Here is a 21,986-nt window from a genome sequence, read left to right as displayed (position 1 = left end):
TTCCAAAAATTGGTAAGGTCCGTCGAGTCTCTTTCATAATTGTCGTCTTTATATACATAACATAACGGTACTTAATCCTAGATTTGGTTTACTTAATCTAACAATATCAGAAACAATCCTTAAAGCTACATATGTTAATCAGCTGTTCTACAAATGATCAGTATTAGGGAAGTTCACATTAAATGATATTTTATCAACTAATGGTTAATAGGGTAGTTTCACATTAAATCATACATCGTTTAAGAACACTGCAATGGTCTTCCAGGGAAAATAACCGCCAACAGGTCCTTTTTGAAAGGAGAACTTCTTAAAGTCGTCTACCAATTTTCTGTGGTCAGAAAGCCTTGAAAAGCCCTCAACGAAGATAGGATCTTCAATAGATCTTCCATGGAAAGCAACATTCTGAAAGGTTTTCAATTGAAGAAAGACCTCCAAAAGGTCTTTCATGAATAGAGAAGTTCCGAAAGGTGGGCTACAACTTCTTCTTCAGATTATTAACCTATGGGAACATAGGATCAAAATGTGACTATTTTAATAATATATTTTGAAGAATCGTCCGAATTTCTTAAATATTTTTTTCAAAGTTCAGATGGAGCTTTGCCATTCGGAATTTTTAGAAGGACTTTGCAAATGACTACTCGGGCTCTACAATTTTGATTTTCATATGAGACCTTCTTCTGGTCTTCAATGAAAAGATCTCCTTCTGGTCTTTTATAAGAAGACCTTCCCGTCTCATTCTGGTGTCTATGAAAAGACCTTCTTCTGGTCTTCTATGAGAAGACCTTCTGGTCTTCTATGCGAAGACCCTCTGGCCTTTTATGAGAAGACCCTCTGGACTTCTATGAGAAGAACTTCTGGTCTTCTATAAGAAGACCTTCCGGTATACTATGAAAAGATCTTCTGGTCTTCTTTAAGAAGACCTTTTGGCTTCCTATGAGAAGACCTTCTGGTCTTCTATCAGAAGGCATCTTTGTCTGACATGAAAATACCTTCTGATCTTCTATGAGTAGATCTTGTGGTCCTCATTAATTTTTTTGATATATTTTCCCCGAAATTAATTCCCTTGAATTTCCTACTCGTCCTCCCCAATTAGCGCCAAAGAAAACAAATGCAATTAAATTGCGAAAAAAAAGTAACAAAACCCAACAACCATCAACGAGAGATATGATTCGAATTCAATTAGTAATTTTTGAAGTTACTAAACAACCACTGACGCCAAGTGCTGTGACACGCACAACAGACAGACAGACACGGACAGCCCACCGCCTAACAAAATGGAAAATGAATTTTGCGGTTTTTGTGGTCAGCGCCACGCAAATAACACTAAATAAAATGCTCGCCGGACAATATGCAACAGAGTAAATTGTTGGTTTCCAGTTCAGAACATTATAGCCCCGCTCTCCATCTACTCTCTACATAATTGCTTATTTACGTTATCCGCTAAATGGCATATTTTTGCGGGTAGTCAGCTTTAGAAAATTAATTAATATTTACTTAAATGAACTGTTATTTTTCGTGAAATTGTTTTTAAAGCTGGCGAATGAGTTTTCCACCGGGTCGAGGCAAATTATCCAAAAAATGTCAAAAGCCAAAAATGTTTGGCATTAGAAATTCTGTGCTGAATTTGAAAGGTGAAATTAAACAGAACACAGACGATATGTAATTGGTTAACCAATAATAAAACAAAATTGGGCACAATAGTTTAATTTGCTTGTGGCTCATTAGGAAAATAATTTGTTGGGTTGACATAATTTAAAAAAGATGCCCTGCATTCGAATTTTCAAAAAAAAAAAAAAAACGATGTTACTACGATAACCGATTTTTATGGCATCGATAAAGATATAGAAGTGAGCGCTCCCACACAAAACAAAATAATGAAGAGTAAACTTTGTAAAAACTCCCACTCCTCGAGCACTCCCATTCCGGACATGGTCAGATTAACTATAGCAAGAAGTGCCCCAAAGAAGTCTTGTGGCATCGATAAGGTACCTGATATTGCTCGTTAAAGAAGCTGCTGAAGCGATTATCCTTTTCCTCACAATATTGTTGAAATCACTGTCTCAACTTCTGCTATTTCCCAATAGCCTGGAAAGAGGCACTAGTTATACCAATTATACCTAAGCCCGTTGCAGATGCATATCTAAGTTAGACAAGCTATAGACCAATATTCTTGTTATCGCCCTTAGGAATGCAGTTTGAACACTTCCTACTGAGCCGAACCAAATGGATCATTTAAGAGAGAAGGATATTAAGTCTCTGCTAATTCGGATACAGGGCAAAACAACCTACAGTCCATGCTCTAGCAGCCTTTACAATATGCGTCACGGATGGTTTATACATTAAATTGGGAGCAATTGCAATTAGTCTGGACTTCATCAAAGCCTTTGATACAGTATGGCAACATGGCATTACATACAAAATGCAATCGTTTGGATTCGTAGGACAAATCTGTGGTATGGTAGCAAGCTTCTTCCAGGCTAGAGTTTTTCGGGTTAGAGTTACTGACACTAAATGTGGCTAGAGTGTTTGGCTTGGAGTTGATGACAAACTGTTTGAGCTACGACATAGCACTTCCGTTAATTTTTTGAACCAGAAATGGTCGGATCGACAATAGCAAGAATGGAACTGAAGAAGTCTTGTGTCATCGATATATAATATACAAAATGCAATCGGTTGGATTCGATGGCCAAACCTGTCGCATGGTTTCGCAAGCTTTCTCAAGAGTCTTTCGGGTTAGGGTTGATGACAAACAGTCTGAGCATCGACTGGCCAAAGCGGGGGCTTCTCAGGGATATCAGCTGGGACCGGCCCTTGTAAAACATCCGGAAGAAGGATTACTGCTAATGTACGCCAATGACATTTTATTGGCGCTACGAGTTGGCTTCAGGAGCACAGTGAAAAGAAGAATGAGTGCGAACATGAGTAGGCCCCAAAACTTTTTCAAAATGGAACTAAACCTCAACCTTGGAAAGTGCCTGTGATTTACAAAGGCAAACCGCAGTCAACAGAAGAGATCTGGAGATATGTCACTACGATCAAAGTTGATGACCAACTAATTGGAACTTTCGATGGGTTGAAATACCTGGGAATCATCTTGAACGAAAGATTCGATTTCTGCAGTCACACGAACTATGTGCTGTCGAAAACCAAAAAAGTTGAATTACGCCTACCAGAGCCTATTCCGGATGCGAGGAGGACTGTCACCGAATGTACAACTACTTATCGCGATATCTATATGACCCATAATAACCTTTGCCGCTCAGGCTGACTTCGGCTCAAATGGAAAGAATAAGGATATGGGAAAGAAGGACCTTGGCATTGTGTTTAGGAATGGGACCCACAATTGCAGACAATGGAATTTACAGACGACCGGTTAACAGGAACTTCTATAACTCTATACGAATAAGCCGGATAGATGTCTTCTTAATAAGGAATACGCTTAATTTCCAAGAAAAAAGACAAGGTTTGGAATAACTCCTGAACTATCAAGAGGAACTAATCAACATACAAAGAAGAAATCATCTTCCGCAGTTCTATTAAAACTAAGCGACGAAAAAGTACTCTACGAAGATGATAGATTAATGTACTACCGTCGTAAGTATCACAGATTTGCCGTAGACTGTGAGGATACCTACAACACAACACAGTAAAAATATAATTGTCGGCCAAAGTGGAAAGAATAAGGATATGGGGAAGGAGGATCTTGGCACCGTGTTTAGGAATAAGGCCAAACAAATGATGACAATGGAATTTACAGACGACCGTCCAACAGGAACATATATACCTTAAAAGAAATAAGCCAGATAGACGATGGGGAATGCGCTTAATTTCCTAGAAAGAATCCAAGACATAGAAAATAGAAATTTTTTTTGGAATACCAAGAAGAACTCCCCAACATATAAAGACGGAGGCATCTGCCACCCGTAGCTCTACTAAAACAACACGACGATACCGTGCTCTAAGATGATGTTCGCTTAATGTACTACCATCGTAAGTATCACAGATTTGAAGACAGATGCTGAACCTGTCTACAACACTGCAACCAACTTCAGACTGCTGTCGTTTCTAAACCACTCGTTCGACAGCCGGAAAATTATTCCAGTGACAGCTCATTATATTGTTTATTCGTGATGGAATTCAAGCGGGATAGTATGATTTCTTTATATTTGGCTGGAAAACCACAAGTGGCTATCGTTAGGGCACTCCAGAATTTAAATGTGTAGAAATATTTTGTGTCTCGTACCATCGATCGTTACCCTGGTACTGATACTGGTAGCGTAGCCTGACGTCAAGAAAGTGGACGGAAGAAAACAGAAACAGCAAATTAGCAGAAAAAAAGCGTCTTGATCGAAACCCGCATCACAGTGGCCGAAAAATGGCTCGTGAGCTGAACATATCCAATATTCCATTAGGCAAATATTGAAAAATGAGTTCGGGGTAAAGCCATTGAAATTCCAAGAAGTGCAAGAACTTACAACGCAACAGAAAGAAAATAGACTCAAAAGAGCTGAAGAGTTTCTTCGCTTGGCCGAAAGTGGTGAACTGCCGAATTTGGTTTTCTCCGATGAGAAAACATTCGTTGTCCAGCAGTTTGTAAACAAACAAAATGATCCGCTCGTGTTTACCTGCCAAAGAGGTCAGGTCAGCTGAAAATGTGCAGTTTCTGTTGGCCACCAGAACTGATGCGACGGCCATGGTGATGGTGTGGGCCGCCATAACAGCCGATGGTCGCTCACCGCTCGTATTAATCAACCGTGGCATCAGAATAAATGCCGAATATTATCGCGAATATATTCTGGAGAGTGTATTAAAGCCTTGGGCACGTAAACATTTTGGCCGCAGACCTTGGACATTCCAAGTGGACTCAGCACCATCGCACTCAGCACGCCATCGCCACCCAAAATTGGTTACAAAATGAGGTTCCTCGCTTCATTTCCAGCGCACAATGGCCACCAAAATCTCCGGATACCAATCCGTTGGACTATCATGAATGGAATATTTTGATAAGCAAGGTTGGCACTTTCGTGTCGATCACCTCAAGCAGGCGCTTCGCCGGGAATGGGACAAAATACCGCAGAGCAACATTCGGGCAGCGTGTGACGGTTTCATTGGCCGTCTGAAGGTCATAATTCGTGCCATAGGTGACCAATTCGAACAAATCTAAACTTATTCTAAAATTTGATGCTATTTCCGACATTTTTTGCTTCCATTCAATAAAATTAAAAAAAAGGTAAAAATTATGGCGTTTGACCTTGTTGCGGTTTTTTTATCTCACCCTGTATATTTTTATTATTTATTTGCACACATTTTTTGCTTATTTATTCTCCTATATTTTTATATTACTCGCTTATCCTTTGTTTGTTTGTATGGTGTGCGTTTGTGTTATATCCTTGAATTTACCATTGAAATTTGTTTTTTTTTTTTTTGGTTTTTTGATATTGGCCAGTTTTTACATTTAATTCCATTAACAAGCATGAATAGACATGAATGGCGACGAGCATGACATATGTTAGACGATTGCCATTTGCCCAGTTTGACTGGTGTTTGGTGATGGCGATTTTGGCGTTGAAAGCAAATTTCCAAATAATTTCACAATTGCCTATCAATGACGTCGTAGATTTAGTGGGGCTCAAAAGCGGCTATTTGGTGCTGGTTGTCTGTCTGTCTGCCTGTCCATTTGGCTTTTAATTTCACTGACCTTTAGGTTGTGCTTCGTGTTTCTTTGGTTTGGTCAAAGGCAGACGGGCGTTAAAACAATGTTTTGTAATTCTGTTTCTGTCGTCGTTTTTGTTTTCGTCTAAGTGTGTCAAGTCAAGTGCTGAGTCCAAAGAAGGCTGTGCTAAGTTCTGCTGCTGCTGCTGTCTGCAACATTTACAATTCTCAACATTTTCTTTTTTTTTTTGAATTTAAATCGTTGCATGAACATTTATTTTGAAGGTGACAAAGCACAAAAATCTCTTTGACATTCATTTGGAATGGAATACATTCATGTCAAGGACAAGCGTGAGCGTGTTCATACAAGCACATACATATGTTTGTATGTATGTTTTACAACAGCATTTGTAGAAATTCAAATATAAAACACGCCATGACTTTGATTAAGTATTAATTATGTGAGTGCGTGAGTGCATGTCTGCAATTTAATGGGAAGACATTGAGATCCTAATGAGCTGGCGTTGCCACCGAGAGTATTTGGGGGGCGAAGAGAAAACTCTTGAAGAGAATTTAAAAAGAGGAATGAAAAAACAGCAATGGGAATAATTTAAGTGTAAAAAATACTTTTTACATACTTTTGAGTCCGGTTGAGCCGCTGGGAAAATCTAGCAATAAACAATAAATATTCTAAAATTACATATTTCCCAGCCGTCATAAAATATCACATGCAAAACAATTCGGTGATCTTGTGCGCTAAGACGGACAAGAGAGAGATAAAAAAGGTTGTGAGATAAAAAGGTTGTGTGTGATAAAAAAAAGGTTGCTGTTGTTGGTTGAGGCTGCTCTCAGTAGATGTACAAGACCACTTGAATGAAATGACAAGCAGCCCTCTGCATTGTTCTCCATTCAATATAAGAATAGATAAGAATAATTTTGTGGCTACGATTAGGTTAAGTTAGATTAGTTTCAGTAGAACTTAAAGAACATATTTTTAAATAAAAACTAGAATTGAAATTACACCCTAACGTAGCGGTCGTGTTCCTTTCTAACTTTCTACATTGATCCTTTGGGGCAGGATCCAGAATTGAATTGACACCCGAAGAAGGAGATTGGATTCCGTGCTCATTATCAATAACATTGCTCTGGTCCTTCGAGCCGGATATAAAAGACCAATGCTATTTAGAATAGGATCCAACCTCACTCATCGGTTGTCAATAATATTCTACATCCGGCTCGAAGGACCATACCAATGTTATTAATAATGAGAACGGTATCCAATCTCTCTCATACAATAATGTGTGAGATGAAAAAAGTTGCTGTTGTTGGTTGAGGATGCTCTCAGTAGATGTACAAGACCACTTGAATGAAATGACAAGCAGCCCTCTTCAATGTTCTCCATTCAATATTAGAATAGATAAGAATAATTTTGTGGCTACGTTTAGGTTAAGTTAGATAAGTTTCAGTAGTACTAAAAGAACATATTTTTAAATAAAATTAGAATTGAAATTACACCCTAACGTAGCGGTTGTGTTCCTTTGTCAGGAGCAGGATCCAGAATAGAATTGACACGCGAAGAGGGAGATTGGATTTCGTTCTCATTATTAATAACATTGCTCTGGCCCTTCGAGCCGGTTATATAAGACCAATGTTAATTAGAAAAGAATCCAATCTCACTCTTCGGTTGTCAATTATATTCTACATACGGCTCGAAGGACCAGACCAATGAATAATGAAAACGGTATCCAATCTCCCTCTTCGATTGTCAGTTCTATTCTCTATTCGGCTCGACTGGAGCAATGTAAAGTGAGAAAGAAAACACGATCACTTCGTTAGGCAATAATTTCGATTCTACGTCTCTTTATCTAGAATATGGTCTTTGGACGTCTCGAATATCCAAAATTCCTTTCCTGGATTTGTTATAGACTAAAGGCGCCACGGGAGCACTAAAACATGAGTTTTAAGAAACATTTTTTAAAAACGGCCATCGAAGCTATAAAACGTGGACTTTTAAGAATATTTCCTGAAGACAATCGGAGCTTTAACATGTGGTTTGGAGCTTTCAAAAGGTAGTCTATAAGGATATCTTTAGAATTGAATCTATACCCAAATGATGCTGTTGTGTTCTTTTCTCCCCTTCGTACACTTTCAAGGGACCATCGGAGATGAAAACGTGGATTTTCTCACAACATATTCTAAGTACTATCGAAGCAATAAAATCGGAATATTTTTAGTGAAATTATTTAAGGATCATAGGATCCGTGATACTGGTAGCATAGCCCGACGTCAAGGAAGTGGACGGAAGAAAAAAAAAACAGTAACATCAGCAGAAATGCTTCGAAAAGTAACGAAGCGACTTGATCGAAACCCGCGTCACAGTGGCCGAAAAATGGCTAGTGAGCTGAACATGTCACAATATTCCATTCGGCAAATATTGAAAAATGAGCTCGGGATAAAGCCATTGAAATTCCAAAAAGTGCAAGAACTTACACCGCAACAGAAAGAAAATAGACTCGAAAGAGCTAAGTAGTTGCTTCGCTTGGCCGAAAGTGGTGAATTGCCGAATTTGGTTTTCTCCGATGACAAAACATTCGTTGTCCAGCAGTTTATAGACAAACGAAATGATCCGCTCGTGTTTACCTGCTAAAGAGGTCAGGTCAGCTGAAAATGTGCACCTTCGGTTGGCCACCAGAACTCAAGCGCCGGCCATGGTGATGGTGTGGACCGCCATAACAGCCGATGGTCGCTCTCCGCTCGTATTAATCGACCATGGCTTCAGAATAAATGCCGAATATTATCGCGAATATTATTCTGGAGGGTGTATTAAAGCCTTGGACACGCATACATTTTTGGCGCAGACCTTGGACATTCCAACAGGACTCAGCACCATCGCTCTCAGCACGTCACCGCCACCCAAGAATAGTTACAAAATGAGGTTCCTCGCTTCATTTCCAGCGCACAATGGCCACCAACATCTTCAGATACCAATCCATTGGACTATTATGTCTGGAATATTTTGGAAAGCGAGGTTGGCACTAAAAAATACCAAAGTGTCGATCACTTGAAGTAAGCGCTTCGCCGGAAATGGATCAAAATACCGAGCAGAGCAACATTCGGGCAGCGTGTGACGGTTTCATTGGAGTTTGAGGGCCATAATTCGTGCCAAAGGTGACCAATTCGAAGAAATTTAAACTTATTCTAAAATTTGATGCCATTTCCGATATTTTTTGCTTTCATTCAATAAAAATTAAAAGAAAAATGTAAAAACTATGGCTTTTGACTTTTTTACAGTTTTTTTTATCTCACCCTGTATATATTTACTAACGCAAGATCTGAACTTCACCCACAGAGGGTCACATTTTCCAATACTTATACCTGTCATAACTGGCGAAACGATTCGGCGATATTTTACAACTTGTTATATCTAAATATTTCTCATAACCAGAAATCTGATAGGAATATGTAATTTATCGGAATTTATGATTTCGCATAAAATTGGATATAAATGTTTCCGATTTCCTTCAAATGTTGGGCATATCAATATTTTTATTTATATTTGATGAAGTATTAAAATGTAAAACTTCGTTCCGCTATATCGGCACATCACTCATATTTCAATATGTTCCAAAAACTTAGAAATATCTCATATAAAGTATAGGAAGTAGTCGATATAGTCCGAATCTGGCTCATTCTAATATTTATATCAGTCTAAAGTCAGATACGAAATGGTCAATATTGTCCAACTGCTTCGGAACCTCCCCCATAAAGTAGGGTCATCAGTTTGAATAATCATAACTCAAGGCTGGGGGTATACAATTGTTGGCAAAACCGACTGATACTATTTTACTTGTTTAAATCTCAATATGTTCCCCTAATTTTCTTTATTAAAACAATAACTGAATTTCATTCACAAAATCCTTGCCAATATTACGGCAGCCACAAATAACACTGTCTGACCTTGAAACGTACAAATTTTCTGATTCATTTATCAATTAACAACACCCACGCTGGATGTGAACCGAAAAAAAACAAACTGTGTCTGGCCTGCAAACTCATTGCATATTCATTAATCAATTAAGCCATGGAAAAAAAGAGAACCAAAAACAAAACAAACGATTCAGTTAGAATTCATTTTCAATTTTACCTTGAACCCCAAGCGGTCGTTTGAATATCAAATGTCTGTGCATTTAATTTTAGACAAAATCTATTTATCATTTTGTGTTTCATTCAGAGACTGAAGAAGGAGAAAAAAAAACAAACTGAAACTGAACAAACTGCTATCATACGCACCATATACCAACATAATAGCATTAATTTATTTTTTCATACGCACCATGGACCATGCATTCACACATATTCATACATACACAGACATTCATTCACCTGAAATACGTACCCATGTTGCTCTAACTCTCTCGCACACTCAACCCACCACCCTCATGACGACAACAAAGTCCCCCACCTCAAAGAAAAATCACTGTTGCTTTTTCTTTTTGTTTGAACATGCAACAATTTGAAGGTAAACATTTACCCCTCACTCATTCACACACGCACTTTCTCTCGCTCTTCCCTTTCTCTGCCACACAAAAACCAATGAGGCTCACCCAAAGCAAGGTGCTATTAATTTTATTTACCAACAATCAATTGTCTCTAATTTAGCCGACAAATTTCGTTTAGGTCTAACAAAAAAAAAAAAAAAAAAAATAGCAACAAAAATTCTTGCCAAACAATGGCCGTGTTATAACCCTAACCCACTCTCTGGTGTTTAGCCTTGTCGTTGTTGTTTTTTTCCTTGTATTTGCCCTGTGGCTGGGGAGAATGACCTCCTAAATGGGTGTTCATATTTTTTGTTGTTGTTATTATGTGTAAGAGAATTTATAATCCCCTCACTCACATGGTGGGAAACCGTATAAGTTGTGGAGACGAAAGACAAAGAGGGAGAGAGAGAGAGTGCATATTAGGTAGAAACCAGAGGGCTGCAACGAGTATGCAAAAATTCAAACCTTCGGTTTCTTACATGATTTTTGTTGATGCAGTCATTCAGTTTGATCTGAATGAAATGACCGTTTTCGCTTCTGATCGAATCGAACGCTCAGTTTGAATCACTTCACTCACAATCAAACATGAGCGTTCGAGACGGTTTGATGTGTTCAGCAACATGAGTTGATCGAACACATGAATGTAAATGAGCAATCACAACCGTGATTGTCTTCTTTGAATCGAGTTCGCTCAGCGTCATTGTTTATTCAACCATTTAATCAAGTTGGGACAGTTTATTTTGACTTTTTTAATATTTGGAATGGAAGAATATTGTGATAGTGCGACCGAAATTGTTGCAAGTAGAAACTACACAGGTGTAGGTAAACGAAAAGGTCGAAGTTTGTGAAAAATCTTGACCAATATTGTAAAATAAAAATAAATATTTTAACATTTTTAGTTTTCTAAATACCAATGATGTGTTTCTTTATTAAAAAATTTAATTTTTTTTTCAAATACGTTACTGAAGTCTAGCATACCAAAAACCCAAATAAAATGAAAAATTGTATGCTTAATAAATATAATTTGTACCAATTTCTTTAATGGGGACATCTTTTAGTTATGAAATCCTTAGTAAAATTACAATCATGATTTCGCTCAGATTCGAACATTTGTGTTTTAATCAAATCAAATCACTCAGTTAACTAGGATAAATAAAACCGATCATACTCATCATAGATGATCGACCCGTTATGAACAATTCAACATAAGTTCGTAAACAAATAACTCATGTGAGCTGTTTGATGGCGATCACAAAACTTCGATCAATACATGTTTGATCACAACTTTTTCGTTTGGCTTGAGTAACTCGAATGAATATGTTGCATCTGACCGACTGATTGAGTTTGATTGTATTTCCACTGTGTGTGATCAAGCCTACTCAATCATACTCATTGCAGCCCTCTGGTAGAAACAGAGATGGAAAGGGGAATGAATGAATAACTTGTAGTTGGGAGTCATAATCAAGGTATTTTCTTTATATAAAAATCATAGAAGGCCTTGGGAAGATGTGGAAAATTGGCATAAAATGCAATATATTTTTAGACGATCACATACTTCCATATCCATATGTAGAAAAGGCGTTCTATCAAAAAAAAAAAAAAAAAAAAAAATTGGTATGGAATACAAATCTACTCTCTTTTTTCTCAGTAGAAGAAATATGCGAGAAAATAGAAACCAAAGGTCGACCTATTTAAGGCCCAAATAAAAAGCTCTCTCTTTTTCTCCTTGAAAGAGATTCTTGCTAAAAAACAACATTCCACCTAGAGAAGACTTCATAGCTGAAGTCTTTTAACTATAAAGACCATCTTTCAGTGGAAAGTGCAAGGAAGTGCATATAGAGAGCAGCACTTCTCTAAATTTTCTACTGAAAAAGGCACGATGTGTATAGCCAGATAATAAGACTACTTCTTGAAGTCTTCCATAGCTACAATGCTGTGTTTATATAAAGAACTTAAATAAGGTTGATATAAGTGAAAAAGGATTTCTTTGATCTTATGTAGATAAAATAAGACCAAAAGAACGTCTTTTTTCTAAAGACAAGGGTCCTCTCGGTGAAGAGAGAGAGGGAGAGAGAGAGAGAGAGAAAAGGCAAGGAAAGAACTTCTGTTCATAGAAGACCTGAAGAAGGTGTCTTCTTAACCAAAGACATGCATTTTCTTGTAGAAAACCTGGACGAGATGTCCTAACTGAAAAAATAGACTCTCTGTAGAAAATGATTGCTACACACAGAAGGCCTCAAGAAAGTCTCCTCTCTACAAAAAAGACTTTTAATTATATTTTTTTCTTCTTATTTTTATTTTTTCTTCTCTCTCGAAACCCAACTCTATCTTTCACAGACGGCCAAGCAAAAGGAGAGATACTAAATTTTTTTTTTTAATTTGGAGTCTTAAAGAAATAGTCTATATTTGGAGGAGCCAGAGAAGAGGTTATATTCATGGAAGACTCTCTAACTTTAGAAATGACATCTTCCCACAGAATACCTGAAGAAGGTATCTTCTCTACATATGGGTTTTTATAATAAAAGAAATATGTCTTTATCTTTATCTCTCCCTCTCTCTGGAATTAAAAAACCAAGAGAATGGCTACTCTCTCTTTTTTTTTTAATACCCTCATTAAAAGAAAGATGTTTTTATGTTTTTCTCTCTCTCTCTTGTAGTGGAAAACTAAGAGAAGGGCTACTCTAAACATGTTTTTATACCCTCAGCCATATGGCTAGAGAGGGTGTATATCGTTTGATACGGCCAAAACATGCCTAATCGAAATAACGGTTTTAGACCCTAGGTCTTTTTGGATCAAATCCGTTTCAGGACATTTGGAGACGATCTAGCGATATCCGTCCGTCCTTCCCTCTGTCTGTCTGCCTGGTGCTGGTCTACTACTTCTGATACCTCCGCCACAAAATATCAAGAAAGTCTTTTCTCTACAAAAAGAATTTCTTCTCTCTCAAAACACAACTCTATCTTCCGCAGACGGCCAAGCAAAAGGCCATATTTTTTACATTTTCTTTGAATTTTTTTTGAATGGAAGCAAAAAATATCGGAAATAGCATCAAATTTTTGAGTAAATTTAGATTTGTTCGAATTGCTCATCTTTGGCATGAATTATGGCCTTCAAATGGCAAATGAAACCGCCACACGCTGCCCAAATGTTGTTCTGCGGTATTCTGGCCCATTCCCGGCGAAGCGCTTGCTTGAGGTGATCGACACTTTGGTATTTTTTAGTGCCAACCTTGCTTTCCAAAATACTCCAGACACAATAGTCCAACGGATTGGAATCCGTAGATTTTGGTGGCCATTGTGCGCTGGAAATGAAACGAGCAACCTCATTTTGTAACCATTCTTGGGTGGCGCGTGCTGAGTGCGATGTTGCTGAGTCCTGTTGGAATGTCCAAGGTCTGCGGCCCAAAACATTTGCGTGCCCAGGGCTTTAATTTTAATTCCATCACGAATAGCTTTCTTTTTGAAAAATTCTCACCAAAATTCTTTTGTACGCTTGTAAACAGTAGCAATGCGCTGTCACTGGAATAGTTTTAACCGCTGTCGGACGAGTGGCTTAGAAATGACAACAGTCTGAAGTTGGTTGCAATTTTTTCATCTCACCCTGTATTTGCCCTGCCAAATCAATGACACATGAAAATCGAGAGAGAATACGTGTGCTTTGTTTATATTTTTTCGTTCGAAGCTGCTCATAGCAGTTTTAAAGAGACGACTTCCCCGACCCATTGTAAACTTTACTCAATTTTATGAGAACTTTACTCTCATTATACACTTCTTACTTCTCTCTCTCTCCCTCTTTATTATACTCTTCTTCCATAGTATGTATTTTTTCCATGGAGGACCTAGAGAAGGGCAATGAAGATCTCCTCACTGAACGAGCCACATAGAACAGCTTTTCTCTATTGTCGATCTCCCCATCTCTGGTTACAATACAAACTCAAAAAAGGCAATTTAGGAGAGTGGGCTAAACAAAGAGAGGGAATTCATCGAGTGTATAGTCGATGATTACGACTCCCAGTTGTTCGTTTTCCTTGCCTTTGTTTGTTTAGGTGGAAAACAAAACTAACCGCCTGTTACGCTTTCTTTTTTACTTTTCTACCATTTTTTTTGTTGATTCCGTCTCCCCATGCCTTGTTAGCTTTTGTTTCTTTTTATTTTTTGTTGTCTGTCTCGTTGATTATTTTTGCATCTTTTGTTTTTTTTTGTTTACAATTGTCTCCCTGTTGAGGGTCTTTTGTTTTGAGTAATCATTGTGTGTGCATTGGTATGTGTGTGTGTGGGGGGTTTTTGGGATTTATTTTTCCCCCTTGATGGGGAGGGGTAGGGGAGGTGGTCCCTTCAATTTTGCTGTTGGCTTCAAAATTAGTGCAAACCAATAATGGGCTTCATAACACCACAGCCACCACAAAACCAAAACAGAGAGTAAAACAATTGAAAAGAAAAAAAAAAAAAAACACAAATGTTAAACAAAAAAGAAAGAAGACAAATCCCCAAAGCCCAGCCAAAGACATAGACAATAAAAAAAGATGAAGAAGAAGAATAATAGCAACAACAAAACAATGAAACAAAACACATTGGCCAAAAGTGGGTCATTAAAAATTCAATACAAGTCGAGGTGGTTTTCATAACTTGAGGTTATTTTTCCAATTGTTTTTTTTTTGTTCAGCTTTAAGCATTTTCTCTTTAAGGCAGGCATGTTTGGTGGGATACTCGTAAAGAGGAGAGGCGAGGGGAGGAGGGAGGATTGAACATTTCTACAAAGAAAATATAAAATATTTTCGAAGTGTTCCAAAGGCCTTTCCCTTTTGTTTGGCTCCTTTGCCCCAATTGCTTGTTTTTTTAGCCAAGCATATAACCGACCAGTGGAAACCGAATTTTTCGGATTCGGTTTCGGAGGTGTTTGATTGGTCTTTGGCCAGGATAAACAAGGGATTTAATATTTAAATGTTTGCTTCAAATATTTACTCTTATCATATTTTTTTTTTCGTGGGAGGAAAGAAATAGAAATCTCCCTAAGCATCTTCCGTTCATTGACTTTTTCCGGGAAATTTCCATGGAAATACCATAGATTTGCTTTAATTGAAGATAAAAATGTAAATTCAAGAATTTTCCTTGGAAATAAACATTTTTTGTGGCAAATCATTGTTAAAGCCAATCTTCTTAGCTTTGTTAACAAGCGGATAATCTGAGAAGATGACAAGCGTAGCGAAAATAAAATAAGCTTTTGCTAATTGGATGAATGCCAAAAAAAAAAAAAAAAAACTGTGGGGAAAATAGAAATATACAAATTATAAGTCCGGGGAGAAAATGGGATTCTATGGTATGAAGGATTTAAGTGATGTCCTGTTTGAGATGAAATGGGAAGAGAACATTTTGAAAAATTAAATCTCAGCTCATGGTCATAAAGAAACGATGTGTGGCTTTATTGAGAACTTCCAAAAACCGACGAATTTTCCCTTTCCCAATTGATTGCAATTGAAGAAGGATATTTGCAATTAATCACCCAATAAGTACTTGAATAACTTCAGGCTCGTGATTATTTGCCAGGAATTCCTTACAAATTCATGATTTCTAGATGTCACCCAGAAAAATGCAAATTTCGAGAGTATCCTTAAATTTTTATTCGAAAAGACTTTGAAAAAAAAAATTATAAAAAAATTTACGTTCTTTGACCAAGATTGCAAAAATTTCAGATTTTGGGCTGTAGGTCTTCTAAATAAACAAAGCTTCTAAAAATTCAACGATATTTCTTTAGAAGTTCCTTGGCGAATTTCCCTAAAAAATTCAATATTTTTGCTCATGAGGTCCTTGAAAACCATTTCTCTTTCTGGTACCTCCCCCACAAAGGGTCAAAGATTTTAATAACCAAAACGAATATAAAATCCGAAATAAGCATCTGATTCTATTCAAATTACACACACCACAACATTTTTATTTGCCCAAGATTTAGTGTGAAGATGGATATATCGGTCCACTTCTTCTGGTACCTCCCCCACAAAGGGTTAACATTTTGAATAACAAAAATTGCAGATTTTGGTCTTCTAAATAAACAAATCTTCAAAGTCAAAATCTCCTTGACAGATTTCCCAAAAAAAATCAATATTTTTGCTCATGAGGTCCTTGAAAACCATTTCTTAATAATGCACGAACTTTGGGTAAAAGGTTCTTGCACATTTTCGAAGTTGAAAAATGATCTTCAAAAATCCACGAATAATCTTGTGAAAAATATTTTTATGTAATACATGATTTTTGGTTGGGAGGTGCTTGAATGTTTTTATTTTAATCCAGGATTTTTAGTGGAAAACTCTCTGAAAAAAATTCCCTAAAAATGCAAGAAATTTGGTTTTGAGTTCTTGAAATAGCTCCATAAAAAAATTATATTATAAAAAAAATTATAAAAATTACAGAAATTAAAATATCTGCGATCTTTGCTTGAGAGATTCTTGCCACTGGCATCCTTGGAAAAAAATACAATTTTATGAGTTTTGGCCGGGGGGTTTCACAAAATAATTTTTATTGAAAAAAATTACTAAAAAATCGCCAATCGTTAGTAGGTATGTCTAGGTTGGATTTTTGTTTAAAATTCCGAAATTCCTAAAACCCCAATTTTTTTGATGTGAATTCCTTAAAAAATTCCTTTTAAAAACCACTAAGGTCCTTTAAAACTTGTTCTTTATAATAAATCCATGATTTGTGATCAGGAGGTCCTTTAAATCTTAAATCGTTGGTCAAGATGTTTTCTAAAAACATATTTTCAAAGACAAGAGGTCCTTGAAAATTAATATTAATGAAAAATTCACAATTTATGATCCAGGATTCCTTCAAAAATCTAAAAAAGCAATGGCCTTTGGCAAGAAAATCCTTGTGAAAATTTCTTGAAAAAGTAAATAGTCAATAGTTTTTCTTTAAAAAAAATTGGTGCCTCTGGTTTTGAGGTCCTTAAAAATTTCCCAAACTATCTATCATCTTTGGTAGGAAAATATGTGGGAGAATTACTTTGAAATCTAACACTCCATGGTCAGGAAGTTCTTGAAAAATGTTCTTTTACAAATTCCAGAGCTTTGGTCAGAATCTAAAAAAAAATTCTCAAGGAATTTGAAAAGAATACTCAAACAAAACAAAGATTTTCCTTTTTTGAAAAAAAGTATCCTAAAAGTTGATAAGGAGGCCTCTGAAAAATTGTATATTAAAATAAGTGATTTTTGGTCAGGAGGTCCTTAAAAAAATCCCAAAAAAATCTACTATCGTTGATTAGAAAATTCTTGAAAAAATCCCTCAGAAAACCAACAATACATGAAGGTCATTAAATAATGTTCTTTAACAAATATCAGATCTCTAATCAGCAGATCCCTGAAAAAATCGTTAATAATCCACGATCAGTATTCGGGAGGTCCTTGAAAAATTCTTAAAGAAATCCACAATCTTTGGTCGGGATTCACTGGAAAAAAATCCCAAAAATTGCTGAGGAGTTCTTTGTAAAAACTCCTAAGAAATCCGAGACTTTTTGGTAAAGTCTTAAACTAAAAATTTTCAAAAAAAAGTATTACTTTTTTCAGAAGGTCCCACGATAATCTCCTAAAAATAAAAATGGTCAGAGGACCTTGAGCAAAAATTTTTATAAATTATTTGCGACCATTGGTGGCAGAGGCCCTTAAAAATGTTAAAAAATCCTTAGACATAGGTCAGTCGTTCCATTAAAAAAAATTGTAAAAGCCCCGATCTTTGGTTATCAGACCCTTACAACACTCCTCTAAACATATGGTCATCAGTTCGAAGGTCCTTAAAAAAAATCTTCACAAAACTATTGGATGCCCCCAACAATTCCATGTTATTTAGTCAGGAGATCCTTGAAAAAATCTATCAGAAGGTGCTACGATAATTTCCTAAAAATCTACTATTTTTGGTCAGAAGGATCTTGAGAACAAATATTTATAAATAATTTGCGACAATTGGTTGTAAAGGTCCTTAAAAAATGTTAAATAAACAGTGGTAGGTCAGTCGTTTCGTTAAAAAAAAAAAAACAATTGTAAAAGCGTACGATCTTTGGTTATCAGACCATTAAGACAATCCATCATCAGTTAGAAGGTCATTGAAAAAAATCTTCACAAAACTATTGGATGTCCCAAACAATTCCATGTTATTTTGTCAGGAGGTCCTTGAAAATTTTTCAAACAAAACAAAATTATCCTAAAAAAATGCTAAGGAGTTCTTTTGAAAAACTCTTAAGAAATCCGAGACTTTTTGGTAATCTATATAAAAATTCCTCAACTACTACTTTTTTTGTCAGAAGGTCCTACGATAATTTCTCTAAAAATCCACGATTTTTGGTCAGAAGAAAGAAGTTTATAAAAAAAACGCTACCATTGGCGGTAAAAGTAATTAAAAAATGTTAAAAATTCCATTCGTAGGTTAGTCGTTCCATTAAAAAAAATATTGTATAAGTCCACGAGCGTTGGTTATCAGACCCTTAGTTAAAGGGTCCTTAAAAAATCTTCACAAAATTATTGGATGTCCCTAAAAAATAGTCTTGAAAAATTAATGATCTTTTTCAGGGAATCCTTTCTTAAAACTTCTGTGTTATTTAGTCAGGTGAGGCAATCAAAAAAAAAAAAAAAAAATCTTAAACATATCTAAATTCTCAAATAAATCATAATTTTTTTGTTAGTAGGCCATTGGGGATCTTAAAAAAAATCTAAGATAATTAGGAGGTTCTTTGACATAGTCTATAAAAATTTAAGTTTTTGTTCACATTTAGAAGGTGCTTGAAATATTTTCTTATATAATCCTCGTTAAAAATAAATGAAAAGCTGTAAGTTCGACCGGGCCGAACTTGGAATATCTTCCATCATTTGGAAAGAATTTGGAAATTTAAAAAAAAAAAAAAAATAAATAAATAAAAATAAATGCATAAAAAATAGAACTCGTATAGGGAGTTACCGTTTTTTTTTTTTGGGTCTATGCAAAGACGTGGACCTGCAGATTTTCTGTCTTAGGATGTAGTGTCCATTACGAACTTCAAATACCAAATTTGAAATAATTCCGGTGAATAATGTCGCTAAAATCACCAAAATACCGAATATCGGGAGGTACCGTAATATGGTGACTATACGAAGACCTGAACCTGCATAGACAAATTTCTGTCATAGACTTTAGTTCCCATTACCAGCTCTTAATACAAAATTTGAAACAATTTCGATGAATCATGTGGCTAAAAATATCAAAATACCGAATATCGGCTGGCGCCGTTATATGGAGGCTATACAAAGACGTGAACCTGGACAGACAATTTTCTGTCATAGGCTGTAGTAGCCATTACGAACTGTAAATACCAAATTTGAAACAATTCCGTTGAAAAATGTAGCTAAAATCATCAAAATACCGAATATCGGAGGTACCGTTATATGGGGGCTATACGAAGACGTGGACCTATATAGACAATTTGTTGTCATAGGCTGTAGTATCTATTAAGAACTTCAAATACCAATTTTGCAACAATTCCGGTGAATAATGTCGCTAAAATCATCAAAATACCGAATATCGGGAGGTACAGTTATATGGGGCTATACGATGTCGTGGACCTATATAGACATTTCTCTTCCAGGGGGCTTAGAAATAACTTCTAGTATGGATTTTTAGACGATTCCATTGAAAAATGTAGCTAAAATCATCAACGTACCGAATATCGGGAGATACCGTTGTATATGGGCTATACGATTTCGCGGACCTATATAGACAATTCTCTTCCAGTGGGTAAAGTATTCCTAAAGAATTCTTTGTGTAAAAGTTATGATAATTCCATTGAAAAATGTGGCTACAATCATCAATATACCGTAAATTGGGGGGACGGTTGTGTGGAGGCTATACGAAATCGTGGACCTATATAGACCATTCTCTTGCAGGAGGTAAAGTACTCAGAAGGAACTCCTTTTATAGATTTTCAGACAATTTCATTGAAAAATTTGGATGCAATCATGAAGCTATTTTCCAACTAAGAGACATAGGGAGAGGCAATAAATTGCTCTCATTATTTGGGGGGACATTTCTCTCAGAGAGAAATTTCTTCAAAAGGAGAGTTAGATCTGTGTTTTTAAAACGGGGATTACATTATTTTCGTATTTTAAATAGATAAAAATAGATTTATATTTAATAATTCCCACCAAAATCTGGTTTAAAAACAATAATTATTTTATTTTCTTTTTTCCCCTTTCTGTAAAGCTCACATCGTTTTCGTCTCTCATTGCAAGAGTAGACCACACCCAAAGAACATTTTTTTCTCAGCCATTATTTTATGCGTGCATTTGTCTTGCCAGCTATTTGTAATTATTGCATTACATAATCGGTGATTTTTATTTCATTTAAAATCTTTTATTTATATAAAAAGCCCACCTTTGTAATTTTTAACTTTATATCCTTTTTTGTTAGTTTGGCAGTGAGAGTAGGTGAGAAATTTTTATTATTTTTTTTCTTTAGAAAAATTTTTCCGACTTTTTTTTGTTTTTAATTAATTCGTTAATCGTGATTTTCGTAACACCATTATTATTAGCACATTGAATTCAAAACACTATTTTGAAGTATTTATTTTTCTTCTTCTTCTTCGTTAATATCGAAGTCAAATTAGGGCAGCACCTGTGTGTGTGCCTCCTTGGAAAACAGGAGGTGCTTTTTTGCAAATTTTTCTTTGTTTTTTCAATTATTTGTCTAGTTTTTCGATCCGTAATTAGCTAGCCATAGGTTTAAATGCTTTTAAAGTCTCTTCGAAACTAAATTGGCAAAGAAGCTCCAATGTTTTTGCTCACCACGAATGGTGGTGATAATTACATATTTGTCTGTGTGAGTGTGTGGGACCCATGAAAACCTAGAAATTCCAAGTTTTATCGGTTCCATTGGCTCTCCATGCAAAATGGCAATAGCAAGTCAAGAAAACAACGGACGTTTTGTAATTTTTTCGTTCAATTGGTAGTTTGCCGCGTTTAACGCATTTTTAGCCCGGGTTTTCTCCAGACCCCCTCCCCCGCCCTTAAACGCTTGACAGAATTTGCTTTCTGTTTTCATTTTCCACAACTTTGTTTTGTTTGGCATTGTTTTAGCATTTCCATGTGTGCCCGCTCTTTTTTCGTAAGGGCTTGTCGTAATTCGCCATTTTACACCCTCTGCTATTAGCATTTCGCTTTCTTCTCCTCCATTCTTTGTGTGCTCTTTTGTGGCCGACCGTGTTGACTGACACTGCCGCTGCTGCTGCTGCATCATTATGATTCGGGTGGGAAATGAGACTTCCGCCTTTTTCTGGCCAGTTAGCAGAGTTTAGTTACAGTTTGCTTCTTACCGTTTTAAGCCGCTTACATTCAGGCTTGTAGTCATGTCAACAGAAAGCCAATCCGTCAGTCAGTCAGCCAGGCATTCATTCATTCATGCATTCAAACACAGCATTCTATTTGATAGCCATTCATTAGCTATTGCCGGAGTTGTTTCACTCTTTGTTTTCCCCGGCGCTAAAGCACTTGTGATCCTTGTGCGGGGGAGGGGGTGGCGGAAGGGGTGAAAGTTGAATGTCAATATGCCATCAGAGAGGGCAAACAGCTTAAACGATTCATAAATGTTGAGCTGTGAACGGAGAGCCGGAAAAGCTATTGGGTTACATTGATTATGGGGCAACATAGATTTGAAGTTCTTTCTATGGAAATTCCGATTTAGCCAGGATGAATTGAAAATTTTTTAACGAATACCTAGTTCCCAGCTAGGCTGCCTTGATAATTTTCCAAGAAAATTCCCAAAAAAGGCAATGTTTATAACCTCCAGCAG

General features: G+C 36.4%; 1 protein-coding gene across 4 annotated transcripts in view; it reads right to left on the bottom strand.

Annotated features, from left to right (window-relative positions):
• LOC101889855 (prominin-1-A) overlaps positions 1–20,911 on the bottom strand; it is a 49,299-nt gene extending 28,388 nt beyond the window's left edge. For 3 of the 4 annotated variants that reach the window (XM_059123669.1, XM_059123671.1, XM_059123672.1), the window contains exon 1: positions 20,574–20,910. The gene's annotated coding sequence lies outside the window, so the exon portion shown is untranslated. Of the gene's footprint in view, positions 1–20,573 lie in introns of all 4 variants that reach the window. The other variant, XM_059123670.1, reaches the window with a different exon arrangement.
• Positions 20,912–21,986: the final 1,075 nt, after the last annotated feature.

This window comes from Musca domestica, unplaced genomic scaffold (assembly GCF_030504385.1).
Source record: "Musca domestica strain aabys unplaced genomic scaffold, Musca_domestica.polishedcontigs.V.1.1 25, whole genome shotgun sequence".
NCBI classification, from domain to species: Eukaryota; Metazoa; Arthropoda; class Insecta; order Diptera; family Muscidae; genus Musca; species Musca domestica.
This window is presented reverse-complemented; position numbering and strand designations above follow the sequence as displayed.